Consider the following 8,371-nt stretch of genomic DNA (forward strand, 5'->3'; position numbering starts at 1 on the left):
GGAGGAGGTGGAAACTTGTTTTTTTTCCTTTTCTCAATAAAAAAAAAGAAAGGGACAAGTGGGCATTTGTCATATTCTAATATTTTATTAAGCATATGCACGGGTAGGGTGGGCTGCATCAACAGAAACCATGACATCCTAGACATGTGTATCTGTCCTTGGAATCCCTCCCTGCTAACATGATCAGCAAAATTCAGATTGAGTCCGATGATGGAGTTGCTACCTACAGGTAGATCCTGAATACTTGAAATGAAGCTCATGTCATCAAGAAAGTTGGCTTGGATCTGACATAATTTTAAGTAATGTTAACTACATTTCATTTTAAAGAAGGTCCATTAAATGTTAAGAAGGATGTACTAGCTAGCATACTACAGAGCACAGCTGAAGGCATTGAGGCATGGGATGCCTTTCCAAATCTTTCATGATGACAGATAGAAGATCCAGAGAACCACAGCAGAGACGAGAGCTACATTATCCATTCTTTATTATTTCTACCCAAAGTGGGACGTGAGCACATCATGTTCTAAGGCTTTTTCTACATATAGTACAGTGGTTCTAAACCTTCCTTATACTGTGACCCTTTAATACAGTTCCTCATTATTGTGGAGACCCCCAGCCATGAAATTATTCTCATTGCTGCTTCATAACTGCAACTTTGCTACTGCTATGAATCATAATGTAAATATCTGACATGCAGGAAATCTGGTATGAGACCCCTGTGAAAGAGTTGTTCTAACCTCTGAGGAGGTTGTGACCCCCAGGTTGAGAACCACTGATGTAGCTGCCCTAAAGAGTGGAAGAGACAGCAAACTGTTTATTCCATGTCTACAAAAACGCTTTTTCGTAACCTCTCCTTTTCTTATTTACCTCAGAGCTATGAATATGAAATAGGAAGAACTCACGACTTGGACCACACAAATAAAAGCAACTTCTAATATCCTTCATCATCCCTCCCATTCTAAATGTCTTGTTATTGTGAGAAACACAAAGCATCCCTTTTCCCTGTCTTCCATGTATTCATTCACCCATATGTTCTTGCTGCTCTTGAGTTGGGAAGAGACACTAGCCACAATCTCTATTCACCAAAGCTCAGCAAAGGTCTCTGTGATCTTCCAATCTGGGCTGAGCCTTTGTAATGGGAGCTAGCTGAATGGGCCAACAATTCCTTAGTATGAGACAAATAATGTAAAGGGACATCTGCTCCAGGAGAACCAAAGAAAGTGGGAACCTTGACTCACACAAGTTATGTCTTCTACTGCTTGAGTTCCTCTGTCATCTGCCTGGCCCAGGCACAGCTGACTCAGGCCTACATGTTTGCAGTGGCCTCTGTGGGGCTCCCTGGCTCCAAGCCAGAGTGTCTTCAGGTTTTTTTTTTCTTTTGGACTGAAGAACCCTTGGACATGGAGTAAGACCTATCAGCCTTGATTGCCCTGGGCAGTATGATGAATACAGAACTGCTGATGTGCATCCAAGGTTGACATGAAATCCGAGACAGAGAGAGAGGGAGAGAGAGAGACAGAGACAGAGACAGAGACAGAGACACAGAGAGAGAGACAGAGACAGAGAGACAGAGAGAGAGAAAGACAGAGAGAGACAGAGAGAGACAGAGAGAGACAGAGAGAGAGACAGAGAGACAGAGAGTCATGTGCAGGCAGGCCAAGCTGCCACAGTCTCTTTCTCTGCAGCAGTGTGTGATGTTTCAATGACCAGAAAGTCAGAGTTTTCTGGGGAGGGTAAAGTAGATGGCAATTTTTCCCGAGACTGGTGTTTTAGTACCTAGCTTAAACACCACCAGTGCACACTGTGCCAACAATACCAAGCTATACAAGGGATATATAATTGTAGGAGCCTGGAAATCATACACAGTCAGAAGCATGCAGTGAATTGAAGGAACAGATGATGCCACGAATGATGTGAACCTGACTTGCCTCCTTTATTTTGACATATAAGCTCAGGTAGCAGGGTGTCAGAAACATTCCTAATGACCAGGAAGCTGTGATTTTATACCAGATGGACTCAGAATTAAGACCATTCTGCTTGTTTCTTCTTTTGATTGCAGGATATCTGTGGAGCCTTGGCTGTCACTCATCTGCTTCACAATTATAATGAGCAGACGACTTCTAACCACCGACCCCATATTCAGATATACATCATAGTCTTCCTGAAATAACCCCACAGAAACCCTTCTTATGTGGAGGTATTACCTGCAGCATTTCCAGTTTTAAGAAAGAGACAATTTCTGGGCTGGGAGGGTGGCTCAGCAGGTTAAAGGCACTTGCTGATAGGCCGGATGACCTGAGTTCAATCCCCAGAATTCATATCGTAGAAGGAGGTAACTGAGTCTCCACAAATTATCCTGATTTCCATATGTGCTCATACTTGCATATGAGGACATAAATAAATATAATATAATGTACAAAGAAAGAAAGAGACAATTTTGATCTAAGTGTGACTATCTAAAGTTCTTTAGCACCCTCTGGCTGTCACTGCATAGGATTTTTTTTAACATCCAAAAACATTTATTCAGCTTAACCACAGAGGCTTTGTCTTTATGCGGTCACACACAGACACAAACACAGATATGGCACAATATTCGTATTTAGTCCAAACACATTCTTTTGAGGTTCATTTATATGTTTTCATATGCCACAGCCCATCATTTAAATAATGGACATTTTTCACTGTGTCATGCTACAGCTTCCATGATGACATGTTTTCCCTTAAATTGTATTTTATTTTTGGGGTGTGTGCAAGGGCAGAGGGAACAAAGGAACAGAGAGATGAATAGGATCTGGATGTATGATGTGCAAGCCACAAAGAACAAATGAAAATTTTTAAAAATGGATATTTTTAATACCATTTCCTCTGTTGACTTCCTCAATATCTTCTACAGACATGTCCATGACTCCAACACATAAATTGGCAAATTGCTTTACTTATGTCATGATTGCAACCATAGTATCTACAACACCAGGGTAAAGTTTAGCTCCGGAAGTTAAGCCTGGACACATGATATTTGCTCTGCTGAGTGCAAATTTGATGGCCCCTTTATCAACCTGCTGATATGGCAAAATAAGAGGATATTTTTGAAATAATCTTAGGATTGGATAAAAAGGCTCTTCTCTCTGTGTACACAAGGTCATTCTCCATTTACTCTAAGGATTTCTATGTGTTCATGGCATCTGACAATTTTCACAGTATCTTTCTCAGGCATGATTTGATTAAGTCATGGTTCAATACTAGAAACTGCTCTATCAATTGATTTTAATATCCTTTAATAATCAAGGTTTTCAATTGGGTGCAGTTGGACAGTTTTCTTTTTCATCAAATCTCTTGAATGTGATCCAAGGTTAAGGAGGCAATGATAGTGAAGGGTCTAGAGTTACAAGGAAACTGAATTAGGAAGGGTCTGACAGGGCCCCTTACATGGGGGAGGCTGGAACTGACAGCCAGGAATGCTGTCATTATCTGGAATGCATGGAATTACTGAAGTCACATTTCTCCCTGTAGTCCATGGCTGGATACATATGGAAGAGCTATGCCTTGGCTGGTCTTGATTTTATTCATTGTTAATGATCTACTATTCTTGTAGTCGTCTCTACAAAACTAACTTTTATTCTAAGAAGACAATCACTTTTATAAGACAACATAAACAAACAAATGTCTTGGCAACAAAATTAGATGGCTCAAGGAAACCCATGAGCTGTTTTGTTAAATACTTTCAGTGCTAAAACAGAAGCTTTATGACATGTAGCAGGCATTTGGTCTTGGCATTTACTTTCACACATCAAAGAGAAGGATGGCAATGGGACTGGATGGAAAGATACCTACAGAAGAGTCCAATAGTATAACAGTGATTTTTTTTTCTGCCCACCGCACATAGACACAGCATAGAAGCTGTTGACATAGCCTCATATGTGAAAATACAGGATCCTTCTTGTAAACACAAATACAGATCCTGCAGCTAAGGGACTCAGTATTACAGCTAAAACCAGTCCCAAAGTCACAGCCCTAACTGAGGAATCGGTTCATAACATTAAATAACAGAGATCGGAATAGCTGTGTGGAGTTCATGGCTTCAGTACAAATGCTTTGATTTTGAGACTGAGAGACCCAAGGGTTAAATTTAATCACTGTGACACACAACATTACATACCAACTAAATCAATAAATAATCTCAAAAGCAAAAACAAATATTTGTTGCTCAATATACCTGAAAGAATACTTCCTCCTTGAGTCCCCAAATCTTAAAATACTGGATTGGAGGCGGGAGCACAGGCTCCACAGGAAGCTCATTGTTCACGGTGGAATGATCCCCGACTTGACAACCATGTCTCCTGTGCCGTGGGAGGAGAAGCCCAAGTACTGCTGCCTCCACCACAAAAATCCCGTGATCTGTCCTGAGGGTCAGCACTCAGCCTGCATGATCTGACTCCAGACTCACAGCAGGTTACAGACTGTGGCCGGCCTTCCCAGGATCCTGTGAGCCCATATTCACCTGCCTGACAGAGACATTGTGAAATATTACCCATTGCTGTTCTTCAGTTAGAGCAGTGGTTCACAACCTTCCTAACGCTGGGACCTTTTGATACAGTTCCTCATGTTGTGGTGACCCCAACCATAAAATTATTCCGTTACTACTTCATAAATTTTGCAGGGTGGTCTTAGGAGACCCCTATGAAAGGGTCATTTGACCCCAAAGGCGTCTTGACTCACAGGTTGAGGATCACTGTTTTAGGATGAGAAGCAGCACGCTTCGCTGGTATATGGCTAAGAAGGCCTACAGAAATCTCAGAAGGTCAAGCTAAATCCCAAATGGTTAGGTGTGGGTACCTACAACAAGTGAGTAACTGTGCTGGCTAACTATATGTCAGCATAAAGTTCAGTGTCCCTGGCTTTATGTGGAGGTCTTTGATTCATTTGGACTTAAGTCTTGTGCATGGTGATAAATATGGATACATTTTCATTCTTCTGCATGTTGATATTCAGTTATGCCAGCACCATTTGTTGAATATGCTTTCTTTTTTACATTGTATATTTTTTTGCTTCTTTCTCAAAATCAGGTGTTTGTGGGTATGTGGAATGATTTGGTTTCTTTGGTCCTCCTGTCTGTTTTCATGCCAGTAGCGGCCTGTTCTCACTACTGCAGCTCTGTAGTAGAGTTTGAAGTCAGGGATTGTGATGCCTCCAGAAGTTCCTTTATTGTACATAATTGTTTTGGCTATCCTGGATTTTTTTCTTTTACATATGAAGTTGAGGTCTGTGAAGAATTTTGCTGGGATTTTGATGGACGTTGCATTAAATCTGTAGATTGCTTTTGATAAGATTGCCATTTTTACTATGTTAATTCTACATAGCAAGAGCATGGGAGATGTTTCCATTTTCTGGTTTCATTTTCAATTTCTTTCTTCAAATATTTAAAGTTCTTGTCATACAGGTCTTCCACTTGCTTGGTTAATGTTATTCCAAGATATTTTATGTTTTTGTGGCTATTGTGAAAGTTGGTGTTTCTCTGATTTCTTTCTCAGCCCATTTATCATCTGTGAAAAGGAAAGCTACTGATTTTTTGCAGTTAATCTTGTATCCTGCTACATTACTGAAGGTATTTATGAGTTCAGAAGTTCTTTGGTAGAATTTTGGGGTCACTTATGTAAACTATTATATCTCAAGCTTTGAAGATGTGATAGCTTGCACGAGGAATCTTTAACATAGAATGTAAATACTGACATTCTGCCAAATATACCATCAAGCAATGCTTACCAAGTCACAGCAAATCTCTAGTATATGGTGAGAATAAATATCTGTTCTTCCAGAGAACTGGAGGGCATGTGAAGCTGTGAATCACTCTCAGTGGAGGAGTGCTTGCCATGAGTACATAATTCCTTGACTTCAATTCCAGAGGGGATAAAAGATCAGAGAAAACTCTATGGTGCATATACTAAGAAAGTCTTGGCGTATGTATGCTGATTTAGACTAGTCAGTCTAATACTGTGTGTGTCTAAAATTTTATTGAATTTGATTTTTAACTGTTCCATGTGTATAAAGTACATTCTTATGTCTGTAATTTCTGCTCTTTCAAATCTCTCTCATCTCTCCTTTCTACAAGTTTTTTAGGAAGAAATTCTATTTTTACATTTTAGTTAAAGTATAATTACATTTCCTTTCTTTCTTCTCTCTAACACTTCTCCTGTCTCCTCCCTCCATCTCTCTCTTATCCCCACCTAACTCAATGGACAATGTCACCCTAAATGATACACAGATCTGCCCATAAAGCAGAAGTCTATGCATTGCATATCAGACTACAGAAAGAGCTATTGACTCTATTGGTTTATTGTCCTGGGGTTCCTTTGCAAAATTATAGTTGAGGAAATGTTCTGCATGTGTTTGTCCTTGACCAGGAATCACCAGTTTTGTGGGGCAAAGAAAGCTATTAGATGGATGTGTATAACAAGGAGATATAAGGCAAAAGCAAATTTAGAGAAAATTTAGCAAGAAAGTCAATCTTTTCCAAAACCTAAGTATGCCTCTTTTTGGTTTTACAGTCAGTAATAGACAAAGACAGCTGCACACTCTACACATACCAATATCTCTTCTGATCTTGGAGGCTAAACGGGGTCAGCCTAGTTAGTCCTTAGATGGGAAGACCGCATAGAGGTCAGGCAGCAGAGCTATGTGAGCTGTATGAGAACAAGGAAGTAAAGGAACAACCGTAGCAATTGGAGCCAGAACCAGGTCCTTCTGTGAAAGGTAGAGGGAAATGAACATCACCTGAAATGTTCACATTGCCCAAGAAGTCATAGGGAAACAAAACTGCACTATGAACAATACAAAACATGTGCTCCAGCAACCCTCCCCTTTCCACTGCCTCCTGTTATTGCAATCCTCAGAGACATGAGAACTGAGAGCATGGAGTGCCTCCTGCTTCCCTAGCTTTTTGCACAGGACCAAGGTTAGGCAAGGAATCAGGCTGACATAGCACAGCCTGTACTAGTGTAGGAGCCCAGAATTCTCTGAAGAATAGGAAAATCTGGACCATGCCCATCATAAATGCTTCAGGTCTACAATAGGGCCATGTTCTCATATCAATCACAGCAGTATTCATTGCTAGCTTGTATCGTCCAAACATGCTGATCCTCAGGGACTGTAAAAGAAGACAGATAGGGACACCTGCTTGAAACTTAGTGTTCCCTGACTCTTCTGCCTCCAAGTTCCTGCAGCTAATTCTGCCTGAATTTTTCTTGTCCTGTGGAACAGCCTTACAATGCTACTGGAACACTTAAGGTTGCGGAGAATGGAAAGATAACCATCGTGCTACTTAGATCACTTATTGTAGCTCTATCATCCACTGTCCCAACTCAGTAGATGTAACCCTAAGGGGGAAAATGGGGGAAATTAGATGGGGAAGGAAAAGGAGGATAATACAGAGAGGAGAAGGAGGAAAGAGAGAAAAATAACACTAAGGATGTTTAGGGGAAAGTCATAGAGAAACATTTTATAAGCTTACTTTAAAATGTGTGTGTGTGTGTATGTGTGTGTGTGTGTGTCTACGTATGCTATAGACATATTGCTTAATGGAGTTATGCCATACAATGTACAACACATCACAAGTTCTCAGTCTGTGGGTCGTGACCTCTTCAGGGGTCACCTATCAGATATTTGCATCACAATTCATAACAGTAGCACAATTATAGTTATGATGTAGAAACAAAATAACTTTATGGTTGGGGGTCCCCACAACATGAGGAAATGCATTAAAAGATCACAGAACTAGGAAGGTTGAGAACAACTGCCATAGACAGACAAACAAACAAACAAACAAAAAACAGTTTCAGGCACAGGAAGCCTCCTGTTGAGTAATAGGGGAGTGGTCCAAGAGACACAAAAATAATATTTAGACTATTACCTTTGCCCTTGGTTAACTCTCAGAACTTGAAGGTAAGACCCTATTACTAAATACAGCACACAGTTCAGACACAGGACTGAGTGGGATCAAGCTGGTACTAATCTAGAAGTGAACTCCCAGAGGGTTCTTATATAATTCTTAATAGTATGGGAAGGTGCTATGCAAGAAGCTGGGGGAGAGAGTAATAAATATTCCTGTCTTTAAATTGTAAATTCTATAAACCACAGTAGCGATTAGTACAGCTAGGTTACCTAAAGGTACAATAGTATCACATATATCCTAGGGGTAACTAACAGCTACCTAATTGTACCAAGGCCCACTCAATAGAAGAGAAATCATGCTGGGACTGTAAACTTAGTCAGCTACCTACATTTGGAGAGATCATAGGCAGTAGAGGAGAACTTACTGAAAGAAAAAAAAAGAAATTCCCGCCTCCTCCCAGCCTCCCATTTCCCTCCCCCTCCTCCC

The 8,371-nt window shown here is 40.5% G+C and overlaps 1 pseudogene; it reads right to left on the reverse strand.

Annotated features, from left to right (window-relative positions):
• Positions 1–2,625: 2,625 nt before the first annotated feature.
• Positions 2,626–3,465, reverse strand: LOC101993160 (annotated as a pseudogene).
• Between the last annotated feature and the right edge of the window lie 4,906 nt (positions 3,466–8,371).

The sequence above is a fragment of the Microtus ochrogaster genome, chromosome X, assembly GCF_000317375.1.
Source record: "Microtus ochrogaster isolate Prairie Vole_2 chromosome X, MicOch1.0, whole genome shotgun sequence".
Classification (NCBI taxonomy): Eukaryota; Metazoa; Chordata; class Mammalia; order Rodentia; family Cricetidae; genus Microtus; species Microtus ochrogaster.